This window comes from Mesocricetus auratus, unplaced genomic scaffold, assembly GCF_017639785.1.
Source record: "Mesocricetus auratus isolate SY011 unplaced genomic scaffold, BCM_Maur_2.0 Super-Scaffold_100015, whole genome shotgun sequence".
Classification (NCBI taxonomy): domain Eukaryota; kingdom Metazoa; phylum Chordata; class Mammalia; order Rodentia; family Cricetidae; genus Mesocricetus; species Mesocricetus auratus.
In genome coordinates, this window is record NW_024429198.1 from 63,115,988 (window position 1) to 63,133,592 (window position 17,605).

At 46.2% G+C, this 17,605-nt stretch overlaps 1 protein-coding gene and 1 long non-coding RNA gene across 4 annotated transcripts in view; one reads left to right on the top strand and one right to left on the bottom strand.

Moving 5' to 3' along the window:
- Epb41l4a (erythrocyte membrane protein band 4.1 like 4A) overlaps nt 1–17,605 on the bottom strand; it is a 192,189-nt gene that overhangs the window by 33,564 nt on the left and 141,020 nt on the right. The window lies entirely within an intron of this gene.
- Nucleotides 15,732–17,052, top strand: LOC121144386. The gene is made up of 3 exons (XR_005881743.1): nt 15,732–15,994; nt 16,214–16,295; nt 16,816–17,052. It is a non-coding gene; the product is annotated as an uncharacterized LOC121144386 (long non-coding RNA).

Below are 17,605 nucleotides of genomic sequence, written 5' to 3' on the forward strand. Positions count from 1 at the left end.
GCACTGTCCTAAGTAGACTGTCCTAAGTAGGCACTACCTCAGTGTGTGTTTGCTCGTGCAATCCTCAAAACAGCCTTGTAAGGTAGACACTGACGTCACGTCACCTTAAAGACACAAATGGGAGCCTTTGGGGCTGGAGAGGTGGCTCAGTCGCCAAGAGCATCACCGCTCATGCAGGACCTTGGTTTGGTTCCCAGCATCCACACAGTAGCTCACAACCATCCGTAACTCCAGTTTCCAGGGGATCTAACGCCTTCTGATGACCTCCATGGGCACGTGGGTGCACGTACATACATGCGGACAAAATACTTATATATATTAAAATAAATAAAATAATTGTCTTAAAACTCTGAGCTTTTAACGCTATAGCTCCCCAGTCAACCAGCTTTGAAATGCATCAGTTCAGCCACAAAGATCTGAATCTCCCCCACCACAACACACTGCTGTTTTCCATCTGCCATCTAAATGCCACCTACAGATGGTTCGAGTCGATAGAATTTAAAGGTCAACTAGGGAGATAGAGAGGGGAGGAAAGGAGGGAGAGAGGAGGGTCTACCTAGTTATTAGCTCTGAGGAGACATGGTTAGAAGGAATGAGATGAAAATGATTAAGTAGCTTGACTTTCCCCCAAAGCAACTGCTCGTTAGACTAAACAGGGAGTAGCCGGCCTGAGAGATGAGAGCTGGGGCGAGCCCAGGCTAGCCGGTGTCCACCCTTCTTCCTCAGCTGGTCTTACCGGCCATAGGTGCTTGGACGTGACCTTCCCCTGCAGTTCGGAAGGAGCAGCTGCCAGAAGAGAACACAGCTTGCCCAGGATCTATTTCACTACTTGATTTGGGGACAATTCTTTAGCCATCTTGTGATGTTTTGATGGTGAGCACACACGCATTTTCAATGACAAAAAAATCGCATTTACCACTAAAGAAGTGTACACAATTCCCAACTTGACACTTGTCAAGCGACTGTCAACTCTCTGATGTTACTCATACAGCACCACTACCAGTCACTTACAGTTGGAATGGGAGAGCACGTGACATTAAAACAAAAACAAAAACAAAAACAACACCATGTTTGGCAATTGAGAAAAACTTATGCATAGGAAAAGTAAAAGGACATAGAGTGTCTGAGTAAAAATTTTAAATACCTCCAAATGTCAATTTGTAAATTTAAAAATATTTATTTTATATTCTATGTATGACTGTTTTGCCTGAATGCATATATATATATATACACGCTGTGTGCATGCTGATGCCTGCAGAAGGGGAAAGAGGGAATTGTGCCCCCTGGAACTGGAGTCTCAGATGGTTGTGAGTTACCTGTGAGTGCACGGAACTAAACCCGTGTCCTCTGTAGAGTTCTTTAATGGCTGAGACAGCTCGCCAGCACACACACACACACACACACACACACACACACACACACACACACACACATTTGAAATCTTTATGTTCAATTTTATTTTACTTAAACATATTTTATCCTTTCCCTAACCTTGAATTAGAAAAACAACTACATCTAATACTTAAGACAAAAAGTCAAGAAACATTATAGTCATTCCCAAAACAAGAAATCTGAGGGTTTTAGTAGATCAACCACCCAGTCCAGCACAACCTATCCGAGGAAAGATTGTATCCGGGAAGACAACTGAGCTAGCCATCAGAAAGGCTTCCATTTTCTCCCCACACAGGCAGCAAAAGTCACCTCGCCTTAGCTGCATCAGCTTTCCTGGAGTATCATGGGATAAAATAGCAAAGTAGAATAAATCAGTAAAATAAAATATCCCTTTTCTAATTGCACAGATTACAGTCAAACACAAAAATACTCAGGAAGAAAATTCTCTTCCCTATCACCACGAAGACACTCATTTGGCAGAGCACAGACTTACTAAACTGTGAAACAAAAGGGAGTTCTAAAGTGCATGCCACGGAGACTAGAAACGTTTCTGCATCCGATGCCCAATTATTTAAAGTTCAAATTCCCGATGTCAGCCCATGCACACAAAGGGGCCCCTGCTGTAGCTCTTAAGAGTTTCTGACTTCAAAGGTCCCAAGACAGTAATTTAAGTGCATCTTACCTCCTCACCGTGGACGTGCAGACTTTTCACCATCGATTTGCTACATGTCAACCGCAAGATCAAACAAGGCATCTACTAACACGCTAGAGGGTAGATTAAAACGACGGGAGTGGCGGGGGCAGCTACTAGGAAAATACATCAGCACACAAAAGAGCCTTCCACAGTTCCTCTGCCTGCAGTTCCCTGTCCCTAGCCCACCACCCCCATTTCTACGGGCACAATCGACTTGGAGATGTGCAGTAGCTGGGCACAAAGGCACCTCTCTCCTAGTCCCCCACCATACTACAGGGATGCATAGACATCTCTCTCCTAGCCCCCCACCATACTACAGGGATGCACACACCTCTCTCCTAGTTCCCCACCATACTACAGGGATGCAACACACCTCTCTCCTAGCCCCCCACCATACTACAGGGATGCACACACCTCTCTCCCAGTCATCCACCATAGCTACAGAGATGCATACATACTGAGGGAGAGGCAGACAGAGATATTATTCTCCACAGCTCAGAATGCCAGGTTCAAATCCAAAAGAGACACTTGGGAGTCTTGCTCATCCCCCCTTCCCCTCCCCGCCCAAGACCTGCAAGCTTGACTATCTGAAGACTTGTAAATAACTCAGTGTTGGAGAGCCTCCCTGAGAGAGAGGAGCAGCCTTCCCTCAACCTTCAAGGCTGGATGGACTCAGAAAGCATCTCAAGTACGTGGATACCAATTATTATTCCTGTGATTCGAGGACACAAATTGTGTCACAGGAAGAAAGAGTTGGTAGTCAAGTGGCAATTCTCCCAGAGCCCAATAGGACCCTACAACTTAGAGTAACAGAGAGCAAACCTTCCCTAACCACCTTCTCTCAAACCCACAACTAACGTTCTCTTGGTCTAGGGTGAAGGTGTGACTGCACCTGCTTCTGTGGAGGACACTGGGCCACTCCCTGCCTTACCGTATACAAAGCACATACATAGGATTACTTTTAAATTTTATTATATGTAGAGCTATCTTGCCTGCATGAATATACATGTGTCACATGTGTTCAGCACCCTTGTAGGCCAGAAGATGGTGCCAGAGACCCCGGAACTGGAATTACAGATAGTTGTGAGCTGCCATGTGGGCGCTGGGAATTGAACCCAAGTCCTTAGGGAAGAGTAGCCAGTGCTACTAACCACTGAGCCATCTCTCCAGGAACAGGGGTTACTTCAAACACCTTATTTAGTTGCAACCCCATGGTATTTAATTCTTTCATGCTAAGAATTGTTAAAAGCTATGCATCTCAGGTTGTGCACACAAGATGAAAAGCTGTACTTTTTCCTTGAAAGATATCTGGTTGGTTGTCAGGGCAGTGCTAGTCTCCTGTGTGTTTGAATGAATCCCTTCATCTTCTGTGGAGAACTGATGTTAGTTTGTTCTTCTTTGAATAGTACAGGGCAATGAAGCCATCTGGTGTTGGGCGGTTCTTTGATGACAGACTTTTTACTGATTCATCTTTTATCACTCCATCAGACATGAATTACAATGATCCCCTAGATGATAAAATTAACTTCTGGGGCTGGGGAAACGGCTCAGTATGTGAGACACATATAACACACACATACACCATGCACGTATATCACACACACACACACACAGAGGCACACAAAAAAATTCAACTTCTCAATTTTTATTAGATTTAGCAGTGAAACTAACATGCCATAGTCATATCAGAGTTGACAAAATATTAAATACAGAAAGTAAATTGTACTAGAAAGTCGTTCCTTTTTAAATATTCATTAATTACGTGTGTATGTGCTCGCCTGCATGAGTTCCTGTGCACTACACATATGCTGGTATCCAGAAGGCATTGGATTCCCTGAAACTGAAGTCTGGAGTCACCTGATGTGGGTGCTGGGAACCGAACCTGTGACCTCTACAAAAGCAGTAAGCACTCTTACCAGCTGGGGCAGCTCTCTAATCCCTAGAAAGTCGCCCTTAATGAGATAAATTGGGCCTTGAGTTCTCAATGGTTACATGTATTATGTCCGATTAGGAGTTTTACTTTTGGGCCAGTTGTGGCATACCCTCCTTTAATCCCAGCATCTAAGCGGCAGAGGCAGGTAGATCTCTTTTAGTCTGAGGATAGTCTGCTCTACACAGCATGCTAGCCAAAGATACATTGTGAGACCATCAAAAAAAAAAAAGAAAGAAAGAAATTTTACTTTTGGGAAACCAGGCAGATTGATCACTAGCTAAGAGTACTTGTTTCTCCTTCAGGGGACTAGAGTTTAGTTCTCATCACACAACAGGCTCACGACTGCCTGTAACTTTATCTCCAGGGTGTTTGGTGACTTTGTCTGGCTACTATAGGCACCTACATATACACATGTGAGTGCATGCGCATGCACACACACACACACACACACACACACACCCCCCAAAATGCCTGTTGTTTTCATTTTACTGTTGGCTGGATGTGGTAATGCACACCTTTAATCTCAGCACACAGGAGGCAGCGGCAGGCAGATTTCTGTGCGTTTGTTGGGACAGCCTGCCCAACTAAGCAAGTTCCAGGACAATGAAGAATGAAGCCATTTAACAAAGATTCTATTATCATTTTAATCCCATTGATTTTTTTTTCCCTAAGTGCTGAGACTTCTTGAGCACATAAGCAAGGAGAAAGAAAAAGTATTCTGCTAAGCGGTCACACTGACATCCCAAAACACCTCTAAGAATTACATGCCTAGTCGTGACACATTATAAGCAATTATTCTGAATATTCTATCAGGTCACAAGTCCACTGGGTTCTTCAATTTTATTGAGAGTCAAATTGAGAAAATGACTTAGAAAAAGATATGTCACTTGGTAACTAGAATCTTCACTTCCCCAACACCAACCAAGGAGGTTTAAAGACACAGACACAATAGATTTCACTTGGAGGAGAGCTATATTTTCCTTTGTAAAATATTTCACTGCCAAGAGAAAGCCAGCATGTCTAGTACTGCAGATAGGTTTCTTCCAGGGAAAAAAAATCTAGAAATTAATTCACTCCAAACTACTAAACTTCTTGTGTCCTGAAAGCCTCTATGATGTCCCACTCTTAACAGGAATCAGGACACATGACCCCTAACAGCTCTTTGGAGTTGGAGAGAGCAACGGAAGCAAGGTTTCACCATCCAAATAAAGAGGGGCCACACACAGTGTGTGTGTGTGTGTGTGAGAGAGAGAGAGAGAGAGAGAGAGAGAGAGAGAGAGAGAGAGACAGAGACAGAGAGACAGAGAGGCAGAGACAGAGACACACAGGGAGAGGTTAGTAACAAGTAAAAAACAAACAAACAAACAAAAGCTTCACCCTTTGCCTTCCAAACTGCATTTTATTATATATCCCTCAACTACAAACCCAGGGATGGTGGGTCTGTGCCAGCTACAGATCAACTCCTATTATGTGTCCTTCAAAACTGACTTCCCTCACAGTATCACCGTAGATCACCTCTAACCACAGTCAAAATATCCTCCTCACTGTCTCCAAGGGTTTTTGTTGTTTGTTTGTTTGTTGAGATGCAGCCACAGCTGGCCTCCAACTCACAGAGACCCGCCTGCGTCTGCTGGGATCAAAGGCGTGACCACCATGCCTGGACTTTGTCGTTGTTGCTAAGGACCATTTTATTTATTTTATTTTAATTTTAGTGCGTGTGTGTAAGCCCACGGAGACCAGTGGCGGCTTCGGATCCCTCGTGAGCTGTCTCACATGAGTGCTAGAATCCCAGCCCCTGCCCTCCGATAAGACAAAAATGCTCGAAACCGCTCGAAACCTCGGAGGCGTCTCTCTAGCCCTCTCCCGTCTTACACTTCAGTGTCCGTGGCCACACCCCATCGCCAGAACCACACCTCTCTTATCTCTAGGCTGTAAGTGGCTACGTATGCAATGTTAAAACACAGATCTGCTTCTCATCCCTGCCAATTCGCTCATTACTCACTGATTTGGTGACCTCAAATAAAAACTCCTCTGGGTCTGTGAAATGGGGGCACCATCAACCATTTATATAGTAAACAACAGGATTAAACTAGACAACTTGTAGAAAGTCCTTGGCACAACATTTACAGGTGTTAAATACTTACCTGGTGTTTGTATGTCTGAACTTGTACACATTAGTGGCCATGTTTTATTTTGTTTATTTTGCTTCATGAAATGGGGGTCTCGTACCCAGAGTTGATCTATAAATTCTTGCTAAATAAGGAGAAGCAAAAAGGTATCCTTTGTGATAATTTCACTAAAGTTAAGGCTTGAATGTGAACATATAATAGCTTTTTAGTTTTCCTTGCTTTTCCAATTTGGGTAGCTATGCTTGGAATGCCAAGCACTCTCAGAGAGGGGGCACACACTAGTTTCTCAGAATACACCTAATCAGACTGGCCGTGCATTAATAAATCTTTTACACACTGCAAACAAGCATCAGCTTCAGGGCAGAATAGAAAAGGGTGTGAACAAGGGAAAACAGCCTTGAGCAAACACTCACGCCTACCCAGTGCTCACTGCACCTGGCCTGCTATTGCCTTTCCCCCTTTGCTTGGGGAAACGCTATCCCCAAGCTTAGATCATTTCTTTCAGAAACGGTCAACAGTCCAGCACAGCTCTGGAGCCCCACACTCTAGAGTCTAGAGAAGCATAAGTTCAAGACCACCTTGGACTACTACAAGTCGAGTTCCAGCAGAGTGACTTGCTGTTCCTTCATAAACATGCAGAGCATTGCTAAGGGGTGGCAAGATGGTTCAGCAGGTACAAGAGCTTGCTGCCAAGCCTGACAACCCAAGTTCAATCCCTGACACCCTCATGGTGGAGGAAGGGGCCCAAGTCCCACATTTTGTCTTCTGACCTACACACACACACACACACACACACACACACACACACACACACATACACACACACACACACACACAGCACATCCCTCCCCCCAATCTTGAAGCAAGTTGCATCTGCTCAAGTATGAAATCACACAACAGGAGGGAAAGCAGGTTTATGTATTTTCAAATAATTCTAGCCACTTTACTTTTAAAAGTTTACACTGCCTTGTTTTCAATTATGTCCCATAGCATCCTAAAGACCTGGGTTAAAATCCTAGTCTGTTCCAGGTGTCTGGTCAGCCCTGAATGACTGCTAAACGCTTCTTAACAACTGCTTTGGCTTCCTCGTTAATTGGAAAAAAGAAAGAAAGAAAACTATCCCCCTTAGTGTTACTAAAACTGTTACATCCAGTGAGGAAGGCAGCTCTGACTAAAGAGAGATTTAAGGTGAAGACCCCCAGGGGCCTCACCGACTGGAACTCTTTGAAGCAAAGTCTCCCTTCCCCTCTATTCTCAAGGGCATGTCGTGAGGTCCCTCAGTGTTTTACAGTTAACCCCACTTTTGTTTTCCTGCAAGCCAGCTGTTCACAGCAGTACAAGGGACCGCCACACAGCCCCAAATGTTGGCTGTGCCCAGCCAGTGACTCATCTGCCTCACTCGGATTCACTGTCTCTGGAGGAGTTTGATTTGAGAGTTCCTCAGATGCCCCATTCTTACCACAAACAGGGCCATACTTACAGAGGGCAGTCCCAACTGCCCTGTAGTCAGAAAACCCCCTCAGCAAACAGCTGCATATGGGGCGTAGGGCACTTCCGGCAGCAGTGAGTGAATGGAGCTCCTTTCTCTCCTGGCTCACCCTCCTCTCCATACACCTACTACAGCTACCCTGAACTCAGAGAACCCCAAAAAACTTCCATGTTCAAATCAATGTCTAAGGCAAACAGAGTCATGCAAATCCATCCACTCCAGACTTCAGAGTCTGAAGAAAATCCGAGCACCGTCTTCGAGTAAGGTAGAGGCATAAATCTTAGGCACCGTATGCTCCAGAATACCTATGCCCCAAACAGAATTTCAAACAGCTCAAAAACATCCTTTACCTGCTCCTGGGGAGGAGCAACGGGGCACATGGGAGTATGCTAAATTAACTTTGAAATCCAGGCACACTATTATGAACCCTGACAGTAAGCATGTGGCCAGGCAGAGTCAGTCCCACCTGCTCCTGGCTTCCAAAGCAGGTTCAAGAAGGGACTAGTAAGCTGGGCGCTGATGGCAGACGCCTTTAATCCCAGCACTCGGGAGGCAGGGGCAGGCGGATCTCCGTGAGTTCGAGGCCAGCCTGTTCTACAAAGCGAGTTCCAGGACAGCCTCCAAAACAATACAGAGAAACCCTGTCACGAAAAGCCAAAAAAGAAAAAAAAAAAAAGGGACTAGTCCACAGCTGTGTGAACACAGCTGTCAAAGTCACACACAAGCGGGACAAGCCTCTCAAAAGAGATGCCCATCTCTCCCTGGTTCTCACCCCGTGGACAGCACTCACATTTTTAACTGACTGAAGAGGTAAAGTGTCAGAGTCACCTGGTCAATTTTAACTAGAAGAATGGTTTAGAAGTGCATCAGAGCAAAGGCTGTTACAATTAATATACTCAACTTGGCAACAAGTTGGGTCTAATGAACCTGCTAAAGTGTTTTCTGAAAAATAAAATGCTACATGTTTCCAATAACAAATACTTATTTAAATGATTTGAAATTATTTTGTGTAGAGGAGCATTTTGCCTGCATGCATGTATGTGCACTGCATGTGTACCTGGTGCCCTATGACGTCAGAAGGTTTCTGGTCCCTTAGACTGGAATTACTCCTGCCTGTGAGCACTCATCTGGGGTTCGAAAATGGAACCCGGGTCCTCTGCAAGAGCAGCAAGAGCTCTTAACCACTGAGCCAACTCTCCAGCCCCACAAAGATACATTCTGTAATTTGGGACAATAGTTTTCACAGATCTATGAGACTTCTGAGGTGGCAACAATGTTTCCCCCAAAGTCTTTTATATCTTTTTCGTGTGTGACCCTTTCAACTCTGAGTCAGGTAAGCCAGGGAAGGTAGTTTTAGGGAGCAGGGTCCTTAAAGTTTACGTACCCGATTCCTTTGTTTTAATGGACGATGGGATGAGAGTGTATGCCGTAAGGTCTTTTTAGTTAGAGTGGAAATTACTGACAGCCACATGCCTTTCTCCCTTCCCTTCAGTCGCCTCCCCATGCTTTCCTAATGGGAAGGCTTGCATGACCACGCAACAAGCAACCTGAGTTCTCCTCAGAGCATTCTTACAGTCAGGCTGAAGACAACACAGAGACCGGGATTTGAACATTATCCCAGGAGACGATCTACTTCCAAGTTGTCACATTGAAAAAGAAGAGGCCAAATCACATGCTGTCCAAAACAAAGCTAGCACTGGGCTAATTTTCTAGACACCGTCTGCACAGTCACCACATAGCAGCTTGTGTTCAGAACACTTTGTCCTAGTGCCCCGGGAAGAGAACTAACACCCATTTCTTCCCTTTCCTGTCCTTGGCTGACCAGAGAACATAAACATAAGCAAGCATGCAAACCCTGACAGGTGTGAGGGCTATCACGTCCTCCTCACCTTTTCCCGTCTCCTTCCTCTCACTTTTCCAGTCCCTAGCCCCAAGTGATCTTGACCCAGGCATCCTCCGAGCTTTAAAGGACCAGCTACTCTAAGCAATGACTTCAGCTCCCCTGGGTCCTGGTTCCTCACCTGCCCCACTTCGGCTCCTGCACGGACTCTGTGTGCTCACGACTCTTCCTCCTCTGGACTGAGAGGTCCCGTCTGCAATCCCCTCTAACACTGGGCTAGTGTGCACAGGCACCGAAGCGTCTCGCTGCACCCTCTGAAAACTCTCTCTGCTCTTGTTGTAGACGGAAGGTCATTAAGCTTGTAGCCCGAGGGGGCTTGTGGATGCCTGGATCCAGAGTCCTGATTCCTCCTTGCTCAGTAACTCTGCCTCCCCTCTTTGAGTCCAACAGGCTTTGTCCTCCTTTGTCCTCTCTCCTTTCCGTTGGCTTCTGGACACTGGAGATAACCCTGACGTGGAGCTTTCTAAGCTCGATCAGGTATGTCCCATTACTTGCTCTACAAATCACACTGTATGCTTCCTAAAATGATACCAGTGTCTTCAGCTCAGAGCCTTTCAAGGACTATCGCTACTGGAAAAAAAATGAATGTGTGTTTGAAACCATTTTCCCAGCATAATTTGACAATTAACCACAGACTTTTAAAAACTACAACATTGGGGGGGAAGGGGGCAAATAAAACCGATCTTCCATTCTCCATTTGCTCAGAATCGCTTCCCCTTTGAAGGCCACAACTATCACTAGCGTGTAACATGCCGCGCCTGCATGTGCATCTGCACACATATGCCCCACCCATGATTTTCCGTTTTCATACCCTGTTCCCTCCCCCATTCCTTGCTTATGCTGTATCCCGGAGATCATTTCATATACTTACTATAGCCATGTTTGCTCTGTGGTTCCCAGACAAGCCCCAGCTCCCACTTTCTAACCTAAACACTCACGGTCATAGCATCCTCTGAAAGAAATGAGTGGGACACCGCCATCCGCAGAGCTCAGGTATGGAACCAAGCACACAGGAGTGACAGTAAAGCGTTACTCATTAACATTCTCTTCCCCTAGTGGGTGCCTTGTAGAGCCTGGCCCTTTCATGGCAAGTATCGTGGAGCTTTAGAATTGTACCAACACAAGTTCAAAGCCTGTTCTCGGATTTCCTTTGACAGACACATAGTACTGGACACAGTGCACATTCCTAGGTCAGTTCCCGACTGCTGGGTATTTAAGGTAGTTACAATGTGCCTGGAACCCAGCCTGCTCATATCAGACAGGTGAAGCTGCAGAGCTTACGAAGAATCTCTTCATCCAAAGCCCTGGTGTTTCCGTGTCCTGTTTGTTCAACAATGTTGTCTCCCCTCTGTGCAGCCTTTGGCTTCATCCTGTCTTGGTATGTTCTCTTTCTGTTGTCTGTTTGGTGTGAAAATGCACCCAGTAGGACTAACATCTAATTCCTTCAATCAGGGAAGCCACCCAGGCACAGATATGATCAATTATGGGAACTTGAAAACTGTCCGATGGGCCCCTGTTACAAATGCCTTCCAAGAAGCTACTTTCCAATTCAGTCATAGGAAATCCCTACAGGGAGAGAACAATGAGCGTTTGAAGGGGGGGTGTGAGAGAGAGCAGAAAGGCAGTTGGCGGGAGGGAGTGTTTGTGAGAACCAAGGTTCGGTGTTACAAGAGAAAACTGTTGTAGAGAACTGTCTACACAACACGGTGAATGTTTTGCATTGCTGAACTTATGAGAGTGTAAAGATGTTAAACTTAACAGTGTTTTCTTGCCACCAAGAAATCAATTTGGACTAAAGGCTACTCTAAAAAGCAGGAAGCCAGTAAGGAGGACAATGCCTGATCATGTTCATCCCAGACCTTGAGGGGCTAAGGCAGGAAGACTATGAGTTCATGGCCAGCCTAGAACCCTATCTCAAAAAACAAAGGGGGAAAAAGCACCCAGAGTGTGTCTTGAACTGCCCTCTTCCTTTACATTCTGTTAACGTTGACTCTTGTTCAGTGACATGAAAGTCCCCGGTTTCCTTCTCCATCCCCATGCATTGTACGCAAACGCCCCCCCCATTGCCCCATCCCCCACTGGCCACCTCCCATGGCCCCATAACAGCCATATTATCCTTTGTATGACCGCATCGTAAGTATAATTCAAACACTGAAGGGTGGACTTCAGAAGGAAACTAAAGTGTACCAAGCCCCCAGCAAAGCACACTAAGATGTTCAACCTGTTTGAAACATCATCTCCAGGGCAATAACCCAGGAGGCAGGGTTAATATCCCCACTTGCCAGATGAAGAAACTGAGGCTTGAGGTAGTTATGTGCCTTTAAAATACTAAACACTTAATCACATGGACCTCTGAGGCTAAATGCAGATTAACCAGGTCTGACTTCTTGTATTTACCAGGTGAGTCAATGATACACCTCGGATCGATGGATACCCTACTCGCACAGCTTCCTTTTATTCTCTGCCTTGCCACAAAAGATCTGATGGCCACCCACTGCGCTGGGCTCCTGCTGACCCACATCTAACGCAGTGCATGGCCAGAGCAGGCGCCCAGTGAATGTCTCTCTCTTCGCTTTGCCTCTCCCGCGGTCCACAGCTACACTGCAGTAGGTGAAACTCTTCTTGGCTGCATCCAAAGTTCTCCCCGGATCTACGGTTCTGGCTGGACCTACCTCATGTCTCCAAGAGACATGCCAGCCAGCTACCTGCAGGCAAATCATTTGCAGTGGCCCAGAGCTATGGCAACATCTTTCCCTGTATTGGCTGACCGACCTACTAAGAACCAAGTGCTCCCCACAAGCGATGGAGTACTGGGAGGGAATATGATTCTCCCAGGGGCTACCAGAGAAGCCCATTGGATGCCCCAAGACAGGTGGAGGCATCATCTCATAGCCATGGGGTAGGTAAAAACCAGTTACCCTAACTCTTCCAACCAGGGGTCCCCAAAAAGGCAGTCTACACAGCAAATCTGTCACTCAGATTTAGCACATAGTTTTTTTCCCCTCTAAATGAAATCGATTACTAATATTTTAAATGCCAAAAAGTACACATAAATATCCAGGCTTCGTGCTTCCTACAACACTGGAAGAATCGTGAGCGCATGATGGATTTATCCTGCTGCCGTGGCCTCGGCAGTAGCTGTCTGCTTGCACGCTCAGCCCAACAATCCTCATGTCCTTTGGGCCGTGGTGTCCATGGCCCCTTCCACACAACCTGAAGAGTAATGACACTGTCTTGCTTCAAAAAAAAACTTTTATGTGTATGAATATTTGCCTGCATGTATGTGTGTGTACCGTGTTCATGCCAGGTGTCCAGAGAGGCCAGAAGAGGGCATCGGGTCCCCTACAATTAGAATCAGGCACAGGTTACAAACCGCAGCGCAGATACAGGGACTCAAACCCCAGGCCCTGCAAGAGCAGCAAGTGCTCCTAATCACTGTCTTGCTCTCTGTGATCTGGACGATACTGCAACTCCTGTGTCCTTCAGTGGGACGTTTCTAAGAAATTAAATGTCTCCCCAGGTAATCCCAGCGCAGCTGGCTTCACCACTACTTCCTTTACAGCTAATTCTGGATTCTAGCTAAATATTCTGTCCTTATGGCCTGCGTAACAGCAGATACTTCTCGCAGGAGCTCACCTGCCTGAGCTGCCAAGACCTTATCAGAGACAGGGCTGTGCAAACATGCGTATTTCCTGCCCGCTACCTCCCTTCCTCTCCACACACTGGGGCTCTCGCCACCGAGGCAGCTCTGGTTTTTGGAATGCTCTGGCTGCCTGCCCTGGCACTGAACTCCTCTGGGTGGGACCGTGGGCTGCAGGGTGCAGAATCTTGACTCTGGAATGTACTTCCTCACAGAGGTGCCAAGGCCTGTGCTTGGCAGATTCCAAACACAATGACCTTTAAGCTACCAGACATGTATTATTCCTGACTTAGAGGTGAGTCCAAGGCTCTTTAGACTCACAGAGAGCTGGGGTGCGGCCTAAGAGGGGCAAGCCATGTACTCAGACTGAACCGTTTCTCTTCCAAAGGAATGCAGGAATGCCTTCTAAAGTAAAAAGTGCCCAGAAGCTAAAGCACAGACTAGCAACAACCGGCTCAGTCGAGTGTCGCTTGTCACTGATACAAAGCTGTGAAACGAGAGGCGAGAACACGTGCTGGTGGTTCCAAAACTGTAGATCTCAAAACTTATTTGTGATCATATTAAGAGGATTCGGCCTATAAAAAATAGTAGTTGGCTTTATTAGAGTAAAAAAGGAAACTATGTCTTCTCTAAACTATAACTCCACTTCTGCCAGATACAGGGCGAGTCCTAAAAAAACAAACAACAACCAAAAGAACCCCAAAGTGCCCCTCCCTCCAAAAACAAACAAACAAACAAACAAAAAACCCCATAGTCCCTATTTTAAATACTGTTAAGTCTGGTCTAGTAGGGCAGTCCAAGACTACCCATGAACAATTTACCAGGACCCTGACTCAAGACAAAGACAAAATTTTAATTTATAATGGATTTATATTATTATTAAGTTTTAATTATCTGTAGGTGTGTATGTTTGCATGTGGCCTTGGAGCTGGTTGTGAGTCACCTGACATGGGTGCTGGAAACCAAACTCAGTTCCTCTGGGAGAGCAGCAAGTTACTCCTAACTGCTGAGCCATCTCTCCAGTCTCCCAAAATGAAAAGAAACAATCCTGGGGCTGTAGTTCAGTGGTAAAGCTTGCAGTCCTGGGTTCAATCCCCAAGACTGCAAAAGTAAGAATCAGCCCCCGCCATTTTAATGACCAAATTTTTCAAATAGTTTAAATAACTACAGCAAGGTAATACCTTGTTTCCTTTTAGTCAGTACAATTTAAGTTTTTTTCTTCTTCTTCTTCCAGCTCTAGGGATAAAATCCAGGACTTGATACACTTTAAACTACACTATATCCATAGCCTAGTTTAAAAAAAAAACAAATGTTAACAAATGAGAACTACTGTTTCTTTCCTGACCTGTTAGCGAGGACTGTGTCCTAGCAACAGAGACCCGAGTGAAAGGCTGCTCTGGGGAAACCGTGTGTGTGTGTGTGTGTGTGTGTGTGTGTGTGTGTGTGTGTGTGTGTGTGTGTGTGCAGGGGGTGGGGGCACAGGCTGGCCAGGTGGACTCTCTGGGCAGCAGGGATTCCAGGAAGCCTCGTTGTTGATCCCCCCTGCTCAGTCTCTTTCAGAGTGGCTTCACAGGGATGGCCTCCTCCACAGGGTCTGGGGGTGGGGGTTGGAGAGGAAAGCACACAGTGATCACTGAGGGTAGAGGGTTCCCTTCAAATATTTGCTTCAACTTAGGACCCAGCCACCACACTCCTTCCACAGGAGTGCGGTCATTGGAAAGCTGCCCTTGCACACATGCTGGGGGGAGGGCATTGGAAAGCTGCCCTTGCACACATGCTGGGGGGCGTGGAGGGCATTGGAAAGCTGCCCTTGCACACATGCTGAGGGGTGAAGGGCATTGGAAAGCTGCCCTTGCACACATGCTGGGGGGTGAAGGGCATTGGAAAGCTGCCCTTGCACACATGCTGGGGGGGGAGGGCATTGGAAAGCTGCCCTTGCACTCATGCTGGGGGTGAAGGGCATTGGAAAGCTGCCCTTGCACACATGCTGGGGGGGAGGGCATTGGAAAGCTGCCCTTGCACACATGCTGGGGGGAGGGCATTGGAAAGCTGCCCTTGCACACATGCTGGGGGGAGGGCATTGGAAAGCTGCCCTTGCACACATGCGTTGGGGGCGGTGTTATCCCACACCTATATGCATATGTGTAGCATTAGTTAGACTCGGTGAGTTAAAAATAATGACAAAAAGAAACATGAAAGGACATGAAGATGGGAAGGAGATGGTGTTTATGTTCATGATGTTTCAGAAGTACAACAGAGTGGAAAGTTTGCTTATTGAGCTTAAGCAGGGGATGACTAGCTCAACGGGATTTACATTACTCGAATAAAAAGATAGCGCATTGTTAAAACACAACCTGAGACCAGCCGTTAGAAGACTAGAAGTGCATGCTTATGACACCGACTTAACCGAATTACTATGTGCTTGCAGGAGCAGTCTCTGGGTGACCTTAGCTGACCCGGTTCTCCTTGGCTGTAGAATGTGTGGGAAATGTCCTAAGCTGGAATGGTCTGACACACCCAGCCCTTATTCCTGTGCCTCCCAGGGAAGGTGACATCCTGAGTTAGAGATCCTTCCCGGGGCAGCCTGGGATTTCCTTGTCTTCTCTCATGATAAATGCCTGTCAAAGCTTTAGCTCGGTGCCCTATGTGACCATCTGATCACAGAATACAGAGTTGTGCTGTTTTTGGAGTCCCTCGGGTGTGGCAGGAGTGACACCAACTCAAGTTAAGATTCTACGTGCCCCATGGAGCATTGCTAAGCCTGGAGACATGTCCCCAGCTCACGGGGGCTTTTAGGCTTCTTTTGCCCCTCGCTCCGTAAGTAGTAATACATCCATTTTGTGTGACTGCCTCAGTGTGTTCCATGTCTCACTGAACTCACAAGGAGCAGTAAAACCTGTGCACGGCAGATCTGCTCCACAGTAATCTCGACCCAACTGTTCCCGGGATGCTAGGCCCTTCTCAGTGACGTGCGAGTTAGAGAAAGGTGCTCTACTGCAAATTTAAATCTGCTGCAATTTACTTTTGCCACTACAGAATCGCCAAAACGCACTGTGTCTCCAAGACCAATGGGAAGAGGAAACCCGAAGTCGGACAGATTAAAATGACCTTAGAAGTGGTAAATCAGATGTCATTCCTACATTCAGGAATCTTACAACGAACTCACTCACTTCCTCCATGGGCTTTTAATGTGAGGCTAGAATGAAGAAGTGAATGCCAAATGATACCTCCTGTTGGGCTTGGTGGGAAACGCCTTTTGATCCCAGCATTTGACGGGCGGGTCCAGGGAGATCTCTGTGAGATGGAGGCCAGCCTGGTGGACATACCGAGTTCCAGGACAGCCAGGGCTATAAGGACAGGCTCTGCCTTAGAAGGAAGGAATTGAGCAGGGGGTGAGGGGAGAAGGACAGGAAAGGAAAGGAAGGCAGGAAGGTAACCTGGTGGCACCAGTTCTCACACTATGGCCAGATGCTGATTCTTATTATTGACAATGCATTTCAAAGAATACAGAAGAGAGACCCAGAAGAAAAGGGATCCTATCCCTAAACAGAAAGCCCCCACCTCCTTATAGCTCCTAGGACCATGTCTTCCTCCACTATAAAATGTAAATATTTTTTTTTCCTGTGCCCTCCTTCCAGGGTTACCATGCGGCTTAAAGGAGGTGCTGCACCTGTAAGGGCCCGGAGAGGACCAGACGATGCCCAGAGAGGACCGATGATGCCCCGAGAGGACCGGACGATGCCCAGAGAGGACCGGACGACGCCCAGAGAGGTGTTTTGCAAGAAAATCCTGTGAGCTCTGAGCACGAAACATTAAAATTGACTGATTGGGTGGCTTTATTAAAAAAATACTATGTATCGGCAATAAAAAATCTAAATGGCACAATGTCCACCATTGTCCACGAAAATAGAAAAACTGGTAAGCATGGGAACGAATAGGCAGACTAGAAAGAAGCATTTCGGTGTCCGGCACATAAAGCCGACAGAAAGAGCACATACCATCATCTGTTCACACAACATTAAACACGCACTCCATAAACCAGCTTGCTCAGAAAAGGGGTGTGCAAGCAACGAGGTTACAGTGAGCAGTAAATAACTATCTTTTATGACAATTTTTATGAGTTTCAGTGGGTTTCAGTGAGCTAAACGAGGATCTGCTCTGACTGACATGAGATGGTGAGAATTTGGAGCATTGACAGCCCAGGTAAACTTCATATGTGTACAGATACCCATGATCACATATGAATGCACGTATGGTTTTTATCTGCTTCTATTTATGTTTCATGATAAAAATTAGGAATAGCCATAATTGTAAAAGGCTGTTCTGGGTTCCATACAACCATTTCAACAATGCTTTCTTATTAAAAAAAACTTTCATTAAAGGTTATTTTGGTTCAATCTCACATCCACTAAATTAGGAAATGACTCA